An 18,771-nucleotide genomic window follows, 5' to 3' on the forward strand; every position below is an offset into this window, starting at 1 on the left:
ATCACAGAATACTCAGCCAGGAAAACTCAATCCCTCATGTAAGAATAAATAATTACTACTGATGTACGAGAGTAAAAAAATAAAAAACAATAACTCTTGTTATTAGACACGCCTATACTAAATACACCAACCAAAAAGAAAGTTCACTAAATGTCAATTTATAAACTACATTTTGGGCTGGTTTAGTCTCTGTAACCTCACTGACGACAGGCTCCAGCTCAGCGACTTTCCCACCTAACTCCCTTAAGAGTGACAGAGAGTACTGCATTCCAGCTCTATCACTTCAAAATGAAGACTTCTCTTGGGGGAAAGAAATATTAGGGACAATTCTTGGCCGGAAGCTGGCCCAAACCTTCCATTTCTAACCCCTAGGTATGTGGCCCATTAAAGTCGGGTAAATACAGAAAAAGCCCAGGAAGCGTGAGGAACCACAACCAGGCGTTCTAAGCACTGCACAGCCCTTGCTACTGGTGTTACTCTCAGACAAGTTACTAAACTTGAGGCTGTGTTTCCTTGTCATTAGAATAGGGTTACCTCATCAGAAAGTTTTTGTGAAAAATAGAGAAAATAAAACTTGTGCTTTCATAAGGAGGCCCTCAGTCCAAATTATCTTTCTCTCTTCCTCCCAAAGTAAAATACTATTTGGGAAACTCTGCTAAAAACTGCTTTCAATGTTCCCTTAAATATAAATGAAACTGTGTAATCAGTCTATTACCCTAAAACCCAAAAATGATTGAATAAGGAGTTTACTGCAACTTATTTCATAAAAACAACAGGTGACTTTACTTGACATAGCCCTGCTAACGGCTCCCCAGAATCACTTACTAATTTACTCTCACATGTAGGGAATAGTGTAAGTCTCAAACTTATATATCATCAACTTCATGAGTAGTGATAAATACTAAAAGACCTCAGAAACTACAAAAAAAAAAATCTTTAAAATAATGGTAAAAAAAAAAAAGTTCAACTCCATATTCCCATTCTCAAACATTTGTAGGCAATATCACAGATGCACATTACTGCATACAATAAAAGGTTGAGAGAGAAAAAGAGATTAGATGGATATAGAGATAGAAAGAGATGGATGGATGGATAGAAAGAAAGAAAGACAAGCTAGAAGGAGAGAAGGAGAAGGGAAGAAAGGAAAGGAGGGGGTAGGAGGAAAGGAGGGAGGGAGACAGAGAAAAGAATTATAACTTCAGTAACTCCAAAGATAATCAAAGTTTGACAGCTAGATGAGAGAATTATTTTCTCATTTTGTTCCATGCTCCACCACATTCCCTTTGCAGTCAATGCTAACTCTACACTTGGGTGAGTTTTGAGAGATACACCAAAAGCTGAAAAACAACTCAGCATTTTTTAATATTAAAAGAAATCAGCATTGCTAATAAGAGTCCCTCTGAATTACTCAATTGGTGGCTTTCCTACACCAAAGAATGTAGTCAATCAATAAATAATGAAAGAAGAAAATTTTTCTGTAGTTATTTAACAGTTTCAGTCTAGACGAAATGACGACTGATTTAAGTCTAACCATAACAGTAGATCAGATCAGCTATTATTTTATTGCTAGAGAGTGTCATATAGACTCCTCCTCACATTCAAACTTTTTGTCTTTTTTATGGTGGTTTTATATATAGGAAATTAAAAGTACAAAGGCAAGATCTTAACTTAGCATTTCATAGTTAATGATTGAAAATAAAGGTACTTAGAACCTCTGCAATACAATACAACCGAAAAACATTCTCACCTGAGAGTAGACTAAATTTACAGAAAACATTTTCTATTTTTTTCTTTTCTGAAATAGGCTAAGAAAAGTGCAAATGGGAAAATAAAGGACATATAACCCCTTCATGAAACCTCTCACAACACTAAGCCATTATGAAAGTAGCCTAAATTTTGTTCAGCTGTGTAAGAAACGTTCAACACGGTAAACATTTCAAATGTTATATAGACTTCAGTGTGTGTGTGTGTGTGTGTGTGTTTATTTAATAAAACTAACAATTACAACAACAACAAAAGAATCACAGTGACAGATATATGAGGTTCAACTAACAGGTATGTGTGTGTTTTAAGCTTTCCTTACCCAGGGACACAAGCCTTTCACTCAATTCAACTTAGTGGTACAAATAATATCAACTATATTATTACCATTTTGTTTCCACCCTTTTATATGAAGCCATAGGGTTCCAAAGGATAGGCAGTTTTACTGAGTTAATATATAATGGTAAGATACTGTCTATGATTCGCCAGCTCGCAATGAACTCAAAATGTTCAGATGATCGGTGATCAAAATTAGTAAAAGATTTTTAGTTAAATGGGTAGGAATACCAGACAATGTCACTCTGTGGACTAAGAAAGTTAGTACAATAGAATCACGATCCCTTATTTGAACCCTTTGGTCCAGGTATGCTTCAGATTTTTGTGGATCTTAAAAAGGTCAGAGAGAGCATATAGCATATATTATATAACATTCCTAGCTAGATCTAGGAATCAAACATATTACTATTTCTATAGCAAAGTATGTGCATACTCTAAGTGGGCTTTAAAACTACTTTAAACAGGCCCCATGACAGTTGAGGTCAAATGAGTTTTGGTGCCAAACTTTTGGAGGCAAAAAAAAAAAAGCTTTCAGGTCTTCAGAGATTTTTTAGATAAAGGATTATGAATGTATACCCAATGCCACTACACATCAAAGTACAAAGACATTTAAAAAATATATACAGCTTATTAATTTATTGGAGATGGAAAAGCAGTCAACTAAAATTTAGCAAAGTAGAAAGATGTTCCTGGCAAATATAACCTAAAAAATTGGGAAATGCAAAATTATTTCATTTTAAGATATTCAAATAAATTAGATGCATGTTAAGACTACTTAAAAATAAGTGCATGTTAGAGATAATGAGTGTTTAAGTAAGACAGTAGTAGTGTTTGGGAACCCTGACGCTACATGTATCGCACTTGACATGTTGCATTTTCCCTAGCTTTCCGTTTTCCCATTCTTTGAGATTTCAGGGATGTGGTGTATCTCCCATTCATCTTCTCCTTCGCTTTTGCCCCTCTTTTCTATTTAAGTGTCTATTCTGTGCAATGCAATTTGTTACGCACTCTGGATGTAATGCTTCTCAATCCTCTTTCCTGACACCGTAAGTTTTAATTGGTTGTGAGGAGTGCCCCAAGTAATTAGTTACAAATAAAGTATCACAGTTTATAAAAGATTTTATGTGTGTGTGTGGGGGGAAAGGGTACATTCAAGATTTTCATTATGATAACATGATTCTTGCTTGTATTCTGACACACTTTCTTGACAGGAAAAGTGGCTTTCTCACACTTGACAGGAAAAGTGGCTTTCTCACACTGTGAACTAAGTATAAAACTTACCATATAATTTACCTATGTCTATAACCAGGGAAATCGTTAAGTCCTCATGTGTAAACATCAGTCCCAAGTGTCTTGGTGAAGAAAGTTTGAGAATACTCTAAAACATTCCAAGATCTATCCGTCACCAGAGAGAATGCCCAGTGCTGTCAACTAACCACTATGAAATACGAAAAAAGTTGTTCACCTTTCCCTGTGCTATGCCTTTTTAAAGAGGTGGGAAACTCATTCCCCAAACCGGAAGACACACTGTACTAAATGGTGGCACGCCTCAGCTATTTTTTTCCCCCTTTCTGGTTGTTATTATTATTTCCTCTAGTAACAAATTACTTGTCCAGCATCTCATGTCCAGTTAAAAACATACCAGTGTTTCATGATACCAGGGTTGAGAATTACTTTAGGGGAAACAAAAATTAAAAGGCATAGCTTTGAGAAATTTCAAACTTACTGGGAATTGGGGTGAAGTGAGATGCAACTATACAAACTTATACTATACATTGAGTGCTAACTGTGGATAAGGGTCATTACAGACATAATTATCTGTGATTTTCAGTCTGTTACATGGTGAATATTAATATGCCCTTTTGCACATAGGAGAATGGGAGTTTATTCTGAAGTGACATACATGCTCCATGTCCCTCAGCTAGCAGGCAACAGAGGCAGCAGGAATGGGACCCAGGGCTCTTTGTCTGCGAAGACTCTGCTCCTTGTACTATACCTGCCACTATAGGAATATCTACAGAGGGCAATGAGGCTCCTCTCAGTATTGGGAAATGCTGACTGAAATACTGCCCGGGAATCTTGAAGCTGGAAGAGACCTCAGCAATCAATGAACTCTAACCCCACATTCAGTGCCTGACTCCCATTCACTCTTTAGCCATATGTCCCTTATAGCAGTTTCTCAGTATGTCAGAGGACCTCACACCTGCTTTAGAATCACCTGCAATGCTAGTTGAAATGCAGATTCCTAGGCCCTAGCCCAGAAACACTGAATCAGATTATTTGGGGATGGAGCCTAATTAGCAAGCACTCCACATTGGTGTTTTTCAAACTATAAGTCATAAAAATCAAGTTAGTGAATGATACCATGTATTTATTTTTTAGTAAAATAATTTGGATCAGATTAGATTTATAGGATTAGAGAAAAATGTCAGAGGGCACTGCTCTTACTACTGTTTCAGAAAACTCTCATTTCAGTTTTTATATGTGGATTGGTATATAAAAGGTATTTTTTATCATATGTCTCAATAAAAACCATTTAAGAAATACAGCTATTTTAAACAATTTTTGTCCTCATTCTTATTTCTGCTTTGAAATAAATTATTGATCTTGTATTTAATGATTCCCTCCTATGGAATAATTAATGGATAAAATCCAACCTTCTCATGTCCTTTTTAGGATCTCAGTTATCACATTCCAGGAACTTATTTAGTCCCAGATCTTTTCATCCAAGGGCCATGTTTAACTATTGGTTTAATTATTTAATCAATATTTTACATTTTTTATTTTTCTAAGATTTCATAAAATACAACTCATTCTTATTTTTACTTTGTATTTTATACTTGAAGTTATTTCACTATCTAGATCCTTGAACTGATTCACATATTTTAACGTATTAAGTTTATACTTTGGTAGGTGTTTCAATGCTTCATGGTCTATGTTTAATCCTTTAAGCCTTTCATTCCCTTAGTCTTCCAGCTTCTCTCTATTTACATATACTTTTAGATAGAATTCGTTACTGGCTTGCCTTCCTTTGCATTTCCATTGTATAACTGCCACTTATTTTAATTCTCACCTTATCTTTTTTCTTTGAGAGAAAAAAAAAATGAAAACAATCCCCATTAATACCCGAGGATTTTCTGGGTGTATCTTTACAGTGTCCTGACGTTTCAAGGACCTGTGATTCCCTTCTAAGGAATAATATGAACACATATGAATGTTGAGTGAAGCTGTACTCAAAAAGTGCTTTCTTCAGGTATGACTTAAAATATAGAAATCTCTACGATTCGACACAGTGTGTGATGACTGCCCTTGAGGTAGTACAAACCCACTGATTAAATAACAGTCACAGAATCTTCAAGAGCAAAGAAATTTCACTCAGTCTCTAGCCTTAGTCCTTATTCCCTTCTGAGCAGTGTTTCTTCAAGTGTAGCCTGAGGACCACCTGCCTCTGATTTACCTACATGGGACAGGTGATAAAAATGAAGTCGTGAAATTGCAATGTTTCTATAAATTGGGTTCGTTTTCACTTCATAGTGAAATGAAGCTGAATAAAAATACAGGATACCACTCAGACCTATTTTAAAAGGTGCCCTTAGTGATAAAATGTTAAAAAAACGAGGTGGACTTCAGACAAGTTCAAGAAACCCGTCTTAAGTTAAGCACTTGCTTAAGTTTAAATCGTAAAATATAGGTATGCCACACTGGTGGTGATGCAACATGCCAAATTAATTGCCTAAATTTAGTAATTTAGAACATTTAAATGTCACAATATTAAACATTTCTGCACTTTTGTAAGAGTAATAATTTCAGGGATTTCCTTTAGTTCAGCAAAAACAGGCATGCCTGTAATGAGGCTATTTTCAAAAAGTTTTTTAATAAGGTTTAGCTGTGAAGTCTTTATTACTTCTATTAAAGATTTCTAATATTAAAATAATTGATACTCTTGGTAAGATCCTGTCAAATATGGCCCTTGCTTTACCCATGCTCTTTATGAAATGTAGGCAAATGTAAACTTTAAGTATGTTAGCTGGTGATTAATAATTAAAAATTATGTGTGTAATTTTACTGAAAAACATGGCTTTATAAATACTTTAGCTGCCAAGTTAGATTTTTATGAGTTGCGCCACATTATTTTAAGACTTTTGTTTCTTTTTTTTAACTACCGTGTTTCCCTGTAAATAAGACCTAGTCGGACCATTGGCTCTAATGCGCCTTTCGGAGCAAAAATTAATATAAGATCCAGTCTTATTTTACTATTATATAAGACCGAGTCTTATAATATAATATAATATAACATAATATAACATAATTCGAGTCTTATATTAAGTTTTGCTCCAAAAGACGCATTAGAGCTGATGGTCCGGCTAGGTCTTATTTTCGGCGAAACAGGGTACATACAAAAAAACCTTATCAATTACACAGTTACTTACAGCACAAACAAACCATAATTACATGTTTATCCTAGCTTTCACCACTCAAAGCTATGTTCTAAATTCAGTTCTCCTGTCTCAATGGATTAAGTATAAAGATCAGGTATATAAGGTCAAAGGTGCATATATTTTTCAGGTTGTATAGCAGAGCTATATGTATGCTAAAAGCAGTGCTATCTCACAAACTCTTAAACCCAGAACTTTTCTCTTTTTTAAATTTGGATAGGGAGATCAAGGTGGATTAAAAAAAGGAAGCTAACAAACTTGCAAATTTTTGTTAATATCTAAGTTTCTAGAGGAAGATTCTTCTTAAAACTGTCAGAGTACCTCCAAATATATAGCACTAAAAACCAACATAGATGTACATGAACTCCCTTTTTCAATAGTTAGCATTAAATGTGAAATACAAAATAAGGCTTCAGTTCCAGAACTTAATAGAGATATGCAGAGTAATAAAAAGTGAAGTTTGGAAATTCTTGGCAATGTAGAAGCAAAACCTTCTTCTAAATTCTTATTTTGATAATTAGGCCTCAAGTCTAATATATACATTTTAGATGCAAATAACTAGTAATTCATTGTCAGGGTGCCTCTTTCAGAGTACTACCATAAGTTTTATACTATAAAAGCTACTCTGACTTCAAAGACCAAGACTGTTCTTGAAAATATTGTTTTAATGAAGCTGTTATTTGATATCTCAAAGAAATGCAAGAGCTCATCAGATCACTTTTATTCTGGAAATTATAGATTCCCATTTTAAATTTTGAATGGTCAAATATATTTCCATGGGGAAAGAACTAACATTAAAAGTTTGCTCCAGTGAACAAAATAATGTGCCTCATATGTTTAAATGTGGTGTTCTTTAGTAATCAGGAATGCACTTTGAATACTCTTGCCATATGTTCAAAAATGAAAAACTTCTCTTGCAAACAAGCTTTAAAAAAAAAAAAATCAAAGACATGAAATCCACATATTTCGGTGTGCACTAAATTCATCTTACAGAACCATCTCAGTCTGACCACTCCAGTTGGCCTGTTATGTATGTGACATATTAAGAGGTTATCCCAACTATCTGAAATAATGTGATATTTACATTCCATAAAAGATGTTGGACACAGAGTTTATATTACATCTCATCTAAGGTTCTCAGCAATGTCCAAGTATATTTTGCTACCATATGGAAACTACCAGAAAGGCCTGGTCTTCAAACTCAATTGCTCTTAATACTTAGATGACCTTTTAGTAATACACACAATATCCCAGCAGGCCAGGAAACAATCAACAAGTTCCCTTTTCTTTTTCTTTTATGGAAAACTGAGTCCAAGTCCATTTTCATTCAGAAAATACCATCTCCATCTTCACTATGGTATTATCACAAGGTACCACAGCTGATTTACACAATTTAGTACAACCAGTTTTCTTAACATATCAGCAACTTAAGAGTACCTGAGGAGTTCCTTACAATGAAGGGGCAAAATTTCAAGTTGGTTTTCTGCAGTTTGGGCTCACAGTGATGCTCTCGAATGTTCTACAAATTCTCAGTTTTCACCTAGACCATTACTTCTCACAGAGAAATGCTTCAGGCACTTGCTGTCACATACATTATTTCACGGATTTTCCATTTGGGAGACATATACCTGAAAAAGGCACTTAATGGATTTCAAAGTCACTTGTTTATTGTATATACACATTGTTAAAATGTACCCAATTTCTCCAAATACGTAAATTTGGAAGGAAATTCTGATCAATTTGGACATGTTTATTTGCCTTTTGAATCAAGTTGGTACACTAAACGCCAGATTTACTACACTGCCCAATACACCCTTTCCCACCACAAAAATGTCACAAACAGCACAAGTTACTCAAGAAAGAGTGCCTAGGAAAAAGTAAGCAAATGTCAGTCACTATAAGTAGGCTTTCTGCACAATGCCTCTTTGGGTTTTTAATAATTCTCTCCACTCATAAGCTATAATCTTTCTACAATATTATCTAGCATTAAATGTCCTAGGCCTTCAACTCTGTAAAATTTCACTATCAATTAAAATGCCTATTTGAAAATAAGTTTTCAAATGACACTTTCTTGCAAATAACCGTGAAATAAACACTTAAACTATCTTAAAATAATAATAACAGCCGCTGAAATCTAAATACTAAGAATCCTAAATTGGCTTCTGCTGTGGGAAACTCAGTGAGACAAGCTTTCTGGGGTGTTGTAAACCTAATAAAGGATCTTCTTCTTTAAATACTAAGGACCCTTATGTCATTACTAATAGCTATCCAGGTTTCCTGTATGAAGAGTTTGCATACTTACCCAGGAAGGCAAATGGAAAGTACAAAGGGAAGAAGATGAACTGCGGCAAAGCCTTTGTCATATGATAGTGACCTATAAAGTATCAAATAAAGGTACATCATCAGTATGGTAGAGCTTTACAAGAATCCCAATTCCTGCAACATCTATGAAGGACCCTGAAACCCAGGCGTCCAGCTCCCCCACCAACTTCTTCCCTCTCTCCACCCCTCAACCCATGTGCCAACTGTGGGGCAATAAAGGCAAAGCTCTCAGTATTCAAATGGCAGCTCAGGGTAACCCAGCTGGCATTCCAGGGTATCTCCAGCACCCTCTCTCCCTACTCCCCATATGTACAAAGCAGAAAGTTGATCCATTCTGCAAACCCAAAACCCACACCGCGATCATTCATCAACTTGCACAAGTGATCGCCGCCCCCAGGACAAATACACCAGTATCCAAAGCACAGCAATCGATAGGCAGCCCGACACTCCAACGTGCCCAGGAGCCAGCCTGAGGTAGCACAGCGATGGCAGTGGGTCCAGGTATCGCAGCGCTCAGCCTTGCGGACCTGGGCTGCCACAGCTGTCGCCCAGACGCCAGCTCTGGTCACAATCCCGAGATTGGAGATCGGAACCGAGCTGAGAAACACATTCACCACAGCCCCCGGCGGCAAGTGCAGGGCCACCAGGTCCTCGAGGTCGGGGTGGGGGGAGCTAGGAAATGGAGAGGGAAGAAGGGAGCAAGAGATCCCACCCCGGCTTTGTTGCTGGTCACCATCAAGTTTGCATCTTAGTACAAAATGTCGATCTTAAAGGCTGACAAGACAGAGGCAGAGGGAGAAAGAGAAAGGGAATAGAGTCCATCTTGCTTTGGGGAAGAGGGGAGAGAAAATAAATGAAGTGCAAATCCCACACTCCGGGCGTAAAAGTCTGTTAAACACCTTTCCATAAAGGAGGAGCAACGACTGGGGTGTCCCCGTACCCGTGCCCGCTCGAACTGGCGGCGGTCTAGGCAGAAAACGCCTCCCTCTCCTCTTCCTCCTCTTTCCCCTCCTCCTCCCTCTCCTCCTCCCGCGGGCCCCGGCGAAGATCCCGCCGCCGCCACCGCTGCCTCCGCTGCCCCCCGGGGAGGCACCGCCGCCCGGCCCGGCGTTGCCATTCTGGGCTTGGACCGCACAGCGCGCGTGGGGCCGAGAACCGGGTGGCTGCGCGGGGACGTCCGCGCCGGGGACCCCCGCTACCCCTCGCCGCGGACTGTCTACAGAAGTCGCGCGAGCAAAGGTGGTGGCGGTGCACAGGAGAGGGGGCGCGCGTGGGGCCCCCACGCCGCGAGTGGGCAACCCCAGGGGATGACGAAGAACGCCCCTCCCAGCGCGGGGAAAGTACCCCAGTCCCCCGCAGCCCGGCGTCCGCGACCAGGAGACGAGAACTGGACGTGTCATTAGCAGGACAGGCAATGGTTTCAAAGCCCCAGGCCAATGACCATTAGCAGAGGCAGAGCTCGCTCCGTCCCCATCCCCCACAACCTCCACCCACCTTCCCCTTCGTACCCCCCCCACCTCCACCCCACCTCTCGAAACTTTTCAACAAGATCCACCTGGACTAATTTGTCCTCAGACAGTTAAAATATTGACCAGACCCTACACATCGGGAGGGAAGGGGAATGCATGATTTTCATTTCTACAGAAAGGAAAGCAAAAAAATAGCTTCTCTCCGTCTCTCTCCGCCCCCCCTCCTCTGTCGTACATGTTGTGTCTTAGCTTTTTGCATCGTTTCGTTTTACCTTCCTCATTTAGCAGAAATGATCGCGGATATTTCACACATTAACGTGTTCCAGATTCTTGGATTCAGGGTCCTTGTAAATTACAAGACTGGGTTTGGTCTCAGTTACGTTAAGTTTCATACAATACCAAAAATTAAAAATAATAATAATACATGTCTGTGGGTGAGCGAGCGAGACGAGGTGGAGGAGGAAAAGAAACCTCGAGTCTGATTTCTGTAATTTACTAGCGACCCGGATCGCAGCAAATAACAGTGTAACACGAGTGTGGCTTAAGAGGACTGGGGAGCTCTTTCTAGAGACATCGACCCCATCCCTGGATAAAGGATCTGCAAGTTTTCTGTCATCGCGACCATGCAATGCCATAACTTACCTTCAGAAATGACTTTAAGCAGCCAAGGCCTTCCTCCTCCCCTCCACCACCACCCCCAGCCTCGCTCTCTCCACCTTAAACTTATTGACACAACATAATCCCACATTCAAGCAAAATCCTGACACAGCCTCCCTCCTCCTCTTCCCCCTCCTCTCTTCCCTCCCGTTCTCTCTCTCTCTCTCTCTCTCTCTCTCTCTCTCTCTCTCTCTCGTCCCCCCCCCCGTTCCCTCCCTCTTCTCTCCCCTTCTCCCTCGCCCTCTTCCCCTCTTCCCCTTCTCCCCTATTCTTCCTTCTGACTACTCCCGCACTAAAACTGCACTTTCTCTACTCGCCGCGTATTTGGTTAGGGGTGGGGGGGTGAGAGGGCACCGATCCGCGGGGCCGGAACACCCAAATCCCAACTCTCCAGATGAACGAGCAACTGGGCTGCTGTTCCCGGTCACCGACGCACACGAAACGTTCCATAAATCCACTGAGGGCTGGCTCCTCGTACCTTCCTCCCCTGCCCCTGCTCCCCAGGCCCCACCTCCCCGGCAGCCGAGACCAGGCTGGGATCCACGTACTTTCGCCGAGATGAAGTTTGGGGCTCCCGGGGCGGCCACGAGCCGCCCGTCGGCGTGAGGGTTCTGTTGTTGTTTTCCTCGGGCTGCTCCTGCCCGCGCCCCGGCTCGCGTGCCCCTCTCGGGCGGCGCTGCCTGTGTGCCGAGAGGTGCTGGTTGCAAACGCAGCCTGGCACCGGCTGGCCTACTACTCCCCAGCCCGGCCCCCAGCCTCCCGCCCGCAGGGCACTGCCTCCGCGCCCCCCGCCCCCCGCCGGCGCGGCCGCCGCGACCCTCGCCCCCGACCTCGACCGACCCAAAGTTTTGGCAGAGGGGGAAAGTGCCCAGGCAGCGGGCCGGCAGGCGGCGGCTCTGAACGCGCGGGGTTCCCTCCGTCTTCCTCAAGTCCACCCTACCGGCTGCCGCCGCCGCCGCTGCTCCTGCCGCGGAGTCCTTGGGGCTGCAGCCCGGCGGCTCGCAAGTGAGTAGGAAAACAGAAAGTGAGGGGAGAGCGCCCGGGAAGGGCTGGGGATGTGGGGCGCTTACCTCGCGGGCTCGCCGGCCGTGAGGGCGTGTGTGTAGCTCGCCCTCCGCGGCCAGTCTAGGGTTCTCTATGGGAAAGTGGAGAGGAGCTCGCGGAGCCGCTCTGCCTCCGCTTCACTGTACACTGCTCCACATACAGTACATGCAACCCGGAGAGACTGAAAACACTCATTTTATATAAGGCAGCCTGCCATTGGCCCTCGCCGTGACAGACAGGCCGCGCGGCCAAACAGAAGGCCCGTTACACCCAAACACACGCACACATACACACATTTTACAGAGACACACAAAGATCATCACATTTTCTATTTTCTAATGTTCGGGACCTGTAGACAGTAGGAAAGGACAGGTAGAGAGGCCCAGCAGAGTGAGGTAAGGGCGGAAAACCCTATCTGCACCAAGTTGCAAGGCTTAAAACTGGTGTCCTTTTGACTTGGGAGGGTTATAGTAATAAACTACAACTCCACTGGATATGGAAGTGAGGGGTTTTTTTTTAATCGCTGCTGTGTGGTGCCCCGTGGAAGAAGCGTGCATTGTGTTATGATTTTACAGCCTGACCTGGTTGACAAGTGGCCAAGAAAGGCTTTTTATCAGCTTGATTTTTTTTTCTTTTTTTTTGTCAATGGGGTAGCTATCATATAGGCCAAAATAGTGCAAGATAAGTTTATTAGGACTATAGTGCATTGAGGTTGTTAATGCTTCATTCATAGGTAAATTCAGAAACATCAATACAACAATACACAGAAACAAAGACAAACATTTTGCTGAAATAGCCAATCTACTTTTAGCTGGTCAGAGGACTACAGATGACCTGTGCAGACATACAAACAGTGCTATAAAGTAGAATAAGTCATGGAAGATCGTCTGTGGCCCTTTTCTCTTAAAGATAGACCTTTTAGGTCAATATATGCAAGATTTATATTTTGTATATTTTATACATATATTGACTTTACATATTTCACATCATATGTGAATATCACTTGTTGGATGACTTTAGGAGATGGTGAACCCAAGGAGTTCTTTCCGATTTTTTTTTTTTTTTCTATAATGCATCTTTGGCAGATTATATTTGACAGTCCTATATAAACAAGTCAACAGGTTGCTGCGGAAAGAGCCATAGCTGGAAATTAAGAGGAATAAATTCTAGACCCAACTAGAATCTAGAGAAACTAACACTCTTCAATGCTCAGAATTGGTTTGGGGTTTGGTTTTCTTTCTTTCTTTCTTTCTTTCTTTCTTTCTTTCTTTCTTTCTTTCTTTCTTTCTTTCTTTCTTTTCCTTTATTTTCTATTTTTTCACTTAAAATTAGAATAAGAACCTCCCCCAGTTCCCTTCATTAAATGTTAATTCATCATATACTATGTACCAGGCATTATCATAGGCTCTAGATGTTTTCTTAAGATTTCTGATTTACGAGTCTGTGAATTATTTTTAAACACAAACATTTTGAAGATGAATAAACAGTGAAATTGTGTGGCCTAGATGCATAGCTTTAAAACTCAAAGGAAAACTGAATAAGAGAATTTACTTCAAATTCCCTTTTATTTCCTTGATATATCTATCTTAAGGTTTTCATCTCACATCCATAAAGTTATCAAATGTGTGTGTGTGTGTGTGAGAGAGAGAGAGAGAAAGAAAACGAGAAATTGATAATGAGAATACTTAAGTTTATGAAGTTTAGAAAACAAGTAGTCGTATTTAGAAATATGATTTTTTTTTAATGAAAATAATTTTAAAAGGGAAAAGTATATAAAATCACAACATTTTAAACTGATAACATTACAGGTTATAGTGAATGATACTCTGCATTTAGTTGACAGAAGGAAAAAAGTTCTTTATCCACACTACACTGCTATGAGGTCAGTTCTAAGTACTGTTATCTTTATTTTATCCAGAAAAGAAATGAGACAGGGTAAATTATACGACATGCTTAATATTATACAGAATGCCAGTGAAGAAGGAACCTAAACCCAGGACTAGACTCTTAATACCCACAAAGGTTTAGAGTAACTTGTTGGTCCTTCCTTCTAAATGACAAAGTTCAGGGACAAGTGGCAGATGGAGGAAAAACCAGAAAAAGATTTTCAGGATTTCACTGTGCTCTTTTTTGAAGAGAGAAAACAACAACAACAACATGAGTTACTACATTTAATTACTAAGTGAAGTGTTGTAAATTATTTGCTAATATATTTATGTCATGAAAAAAATAAACGACCAGCCCAATCCCCACCTCCCTCCAATTTCAACCATAGGAAAACATTATTTATTTATTTAGATAAGGTCAAAAGAAATTTTTTTGTTGAATTACACTTAGCAGAATTATTTAGAGCTACAGTTTCAAACTTTTTGATCATGCATTGTTATCAGTAAAATGTTTGAGCATGTACCCTCTCTCTCTATATATATATATATTTAGGTACGTTTTTTAAAATGCACCACTGCATAGATATATTATTTATTATTACAAAGCATTCACTCACAAAAATGAAATGAAAAAGCATGAGATAGAAAGAAAACTAAATAAGAGTTTTAATGTATTCTTCCCGGAGTCCTATGATACGGTCTTCGCACATGCCCCAGAGTTTTGCATTCAAGTTTTGAGACCTCTGACAGTGCAAGGTGCTAAATGACCAGGACTGATGCAGGAGAGCTTGAAGTGCATAGAAATGACTGGTTGCAAGGTACTGCTACTGGAAAGCTGGTGGCTCCATGGAGCCTTTAGATTAAGAGAATAATACTTTTTTAAAAACACATTATGTATTGCTGGTGTATTAGGCATCATGTGGCAGTACAAGCCATCATTCAATACTTGTTTGCAGATCATTTATTGAGAAGGATCTATGTGCTAGGCAGTTGTGCATGCCACATTCTGGAAAAGGGAAATTGCCTGCTCCTAGGGAAATTGATGGAATAGAATAGAATTCCATTCTCTTCTATGATAGGTAGGGCCTCACCAGTAAATAAGGAAAAGAGGCCTAGAATTAAATGTAATGTAGTTCTTTACCATTTAGGAAATACTTTTTAGATTTTTAACTATCTAATTTAAGAAAAAATGTCAAGAAATTGTAAATGCCAGTGATGCTCAAAAATTAAAAATCATAGCTTTAATAGAGTATTTAGTTTTTATAATGTAGGGTTATGAAAATAAAAACAACTGTTAGTTCCCTGGGTAAAATGGCTTTTAAAAGGGCCTACATTTTCCTTGTTTTCACATTTGATGATACAGGTTGAGCTCACCTGGTTAGCACGTTCTTCGTTCTCATGGACTTGATTGTCCATTTTCTTAACTTATTTTATGGGTCCTTTGTTGTAAGCCACAGGAAATAATTTTTGGAAAGTAAATTTAAATATGTGGAAACGTGTATGTGCAAGTGTATATGTTGCTTAAATATATGTCTATAAGTAACATTTTATTTCCTTATTCATACATCACTTCTTTATACTAATTCAAATCCTGATTTTACCACGTTATAGCTGTGTAACCTTGGAAAAATTCCTTAATCACTTTAAGACTCAGTTTCCTTATTTGTAAAATAGGGATAATAAGAGTGACCATAAATGAAATAATCCATATAAAATGCTTAAGCCTGGAACATACTAAATATTCAATAAATATTATTTTTACTTATCTTTCACACAAGCCAATGACATCTGCTTTACAGAAAGTTTTCTAAGTCTTAACCCTCATATAAAATGGAGTTTATGGAACTGGTTGCAACTTAGTGCCCCATGTTTGCAATTTCCCTTTAGCCTACATTCTGACTCCAGCATCCCTGCACATAAAAGGGATATCAGCCTGATCCCAGGATAAAGCAAACTTCCTATTGGGTGGCCATTATCACCTAAAAAGGCAAACTTGTAACAAATCACTCTTTGAAACAAGGCTTGTTTTGTGCATTGAAACTAGATAGTTGCAGGGATGAGGGTCTGCCTTACATAACAGTTTTTGACTTGTACTTGACCTTATTGAGCTCACTTTATTCCCTCTAAAAAAAAAAAAGAGAGAGAGAGAAATCATACCTCTATCCCCAAGGCCAATGCAAAAGGACTAAAAATTGGAACTCAAACAGACCACTTCTCAGCACCAATGCTAAAATTCATCATCTTGAAGATAACCAGCTTCTACTGGGTCCCACCAGAGTTGGGAATAAGAAAGAAAGATATCCCTTGCTTTCCTAGAGTGATGCTAGGCAAAGCATCTCAGAATTCCCACTCTTCTGTGATCTGTGCACTTTATCTGTATTACTCTTAAGGCATTCAAACACCTCGCCTTGTATTACCTTATTTGTATATTGATAGAGATCGCTATTTGATGGCAAACACCTTGAAGAAAATGATGATGTTTTGTTAATTATTTTGTTGTCCAACAGTGTCTAGTACAATAACTTGTATATTACCTAACATTTAACAGTAACTCAATAAAGTTTTGTAAAACAAATGAACAAAGGAAGAAAAACAGATCAGCAAACAAAAAGACTATAAATACCAAGAAGGATCAGAGAAAATCTACTGATGAGAGAATTGCTAGAGAAGGTTGAAGGTCCCAGATATAGTGAACAGAACTTACATTAGTCATCATAGGTTATCCCTGCCTAGTGTTTTAATTTTCCAAAGCACATCTGAGATAGCCTCGCCTACTCACTAATACCCAGGTAGGTGAGACAGATGAGGGACTTTCTTTTTAAAGATGAAAAAATTGAAGCAGGGAAAAGTTAAATGATTCCCTCAATATCATATAGTTAGCGGCAGAGTTGGGTTAGTACTAAAGTTCTAGATACCTAGTTCTGCAAGCTTTCTCCCTTATGGGGAGAGGGAAGTCACTGAGGAGTCATTTAAGGATTGTACCATAAAAATAGGTCTCTAAGTGGACAATGATTTTACACTAATGGATTTGATAATAAAATCAGTAAGCACTAGCATTAGAAGGTCCTCTAACTCAATGTCTCATTAGAAGTTTCAACAACATCCCCAACAAGGAACGTCTACTATGACACATACAGCTCCTGGGAACTCCCTTCTTCCCAAGACAATCTATTTCATCTTCTGATGGTTTTGACCTCTAGAGTTCTTCCCGATGTTTAACGTAATTTTTGATCTCTTAAGTGTTATCCTTTATTCCTTTTTCTATTCCCTTGTTACCACACAGAACAATCTAACCTCTCTTCCTTGTGGCTCTCGAAATATGTGAAGATAGCTCTCATGACCATCCCTGCCTTGAGTTGTGTCTTTTCCAGGCAAATAGGCCCTGTTCCTTAAAACATTCTTCCTAAGGGGCGGTTCTCTGTTCTTGGTCTCCTCTCAAACCCTGCTGATGTTTGTGTGCTCCTTTAAGTAAGCTATCCAGAGCAAGTGGGGGTGAGGCTGTGTGAAGTACAGCATGACCAAGGTTTCCTTATCTTTGAAACAAAGTTTCTATTCCTGCAGTCTAAGATGAAACTTGCTTTTTTGAGTCACATCATTCTGCAGACAGATATTATGATTATTCTCTAAAAAAAATTCTTTTTGGAAATGTGGGCTAAGTCATGTCTCCTCCATCTGTATTTTGTAATTTATTTTGGGGCAACTGAAGCATGTGCCTTAGTAACCCTGGTATTGTATAGTGGTTAAGATCCAAGGCTTTCGAGTAGCAGCTTAGCGCCAGCACTTCCTAACTTTGTGAACTTGGACAAATTCCGTAACCTGTCTTCCCTTCAGTCCCTCATGTATAAAGGGGCTGGTAATATGTACTTCATAAGGTTATTGTAAGAATTAAATAAAAATAGCATATGTAAAATACTTAAAACAGCGCTTGTCGTATAATAAGCACTTAATAAATGTTAGAGTTTTATTTCTTATGCTGATGATTTCATTCAACATATTTACTATTGATTTCACCATCTTTAGTTCATTCACAAATTTGATGCCTTCTTTACATTTTTCACATCATTATTAAAAGGATGGCCTAAGGCAAAACCCAGAACACCTACCTCCCAGTAGGTTAACACTGATCATTAGTCCGCACTTTAAAGGCCGTAGCTGTTGAACCTGCAATAGAGCCTCCTAATTTCACCTAAATTTAAAAAATTTAAACCTAAAGCAAATAATGCAGTGATCATTTAGGAGCTTTATTACAACTTAATATGTTATTGTGTTACATCAGATTTCTTTATAAAAAATAAAACATTGCATATACAATCGAAACCCCCTTCCCTGCTCCAATTCTTCTCCCGCTCTCCTCCCCAGAGGTGACCATTATTTTGTAATTTCACTCTCATCCTATGGATATATTTTTGCAACCCACTCATGAAAATACCTGATGTGACTTTATCAAAAGGCTTTATGAAATTTTCAGTCACTGATGGTATCAGAGAGGAATTCTTTGGTGGGTGGGGTATAGTAACTCTGGTTAATTAAAATGCAAACAGGAAAATACTGAAGGATATGGAAAGGCTCCTAGAATAAAAGAAAAGCTGGAGAACCAGATCTCAGTGACACTTATTCCCTAGTCAACTCCAGGGATTAAAATTACTTTAGATGAGAATATCTTCATTATGATGAATTTGCTCAAACTCTTTTCCATCCTTTATGCTGCTAAAGAGAGTGGAATAAAGAATCTATTTGCCTTTTCCCAAGTTTTATGCTTGCCCTTTGCCCAGAATAGAAGAGGACACTTTGTTTGACTCTCCCATCAAGGCTGCACAGTCACCTGGTGTGGGGGGAGAGGGGGCACGCAGGAGAGGGGCA

General features: G+C 39.4%; 1 protein-coding gene and 1 long non-coding RNA gene across 30 annotated transcripts in view; one reads left to right on the top strand and one right to left on the bottom strand.

Annotated features, from left to right (window-relative positions):
- Window positions 1-12,218, bottom strand: part of BBX (BBX high mobility group box domain containing) — a 245,408-nt gene extending 233,190 nt beyond the window's left edge. For 19 of the 29 annotated variants that reach the window (XM_074332388.1, XM_074332428.1, XM_074332345.1 and 16 more), the window contains exons 1-2: window positions 12,052-12,201; window positions 8,836-8,907 (exon numbers count right to left, since the gene is read on the bottom strand). The gene's annotated coding sequence lies outside the window, so the exon portion shown is untranslated. Of the gene's footprint in view, window positions 1-8,835; window positions 8,908-10,966; window positions 10,986-11,529; window positions 11,662-11,821; window positions 11,948-12,051 lie in introns of those variants that run through there. The other 10 variants (XM_074332397.1, XM_074332439.1, XM_074332370.1 and 7 more) reach the window with 4 other exon arrangements.
- LOC141571586 (uncharacterized) overlaps window positions 11,848-18,771 on the top strand; it is a 118,104-nt gene continuing 111,180 nt past the window's right edge. Inside the window, exon 1 of the long non-coding RNA XR_012496427.1 lies at window positions 11,848-11,986. This is a non-coding gene — a long non-coding RNA (uncharacterized LOC141571586). The remainder of the gene's footprint in view (window positions 11,987-18,771) is intronic.

Source organism: Rhinolophus sinicus, linkage group LG01 (genome assembly GCF_036562045.2).
Source record: "Rhinolophus sinicus isolate RSC01 linkage group LG01, ASM3656204v1, whole genome shotgun sequence".
In the NCBI taxonomy this organism is placed as follows: domain Eukaryota; kingdom Metazoa; phylum Chordata; class Mammalia; order Chiroptera; family Rhinolophidae; genus Rhinolophus; species Rhinolophus sinicus.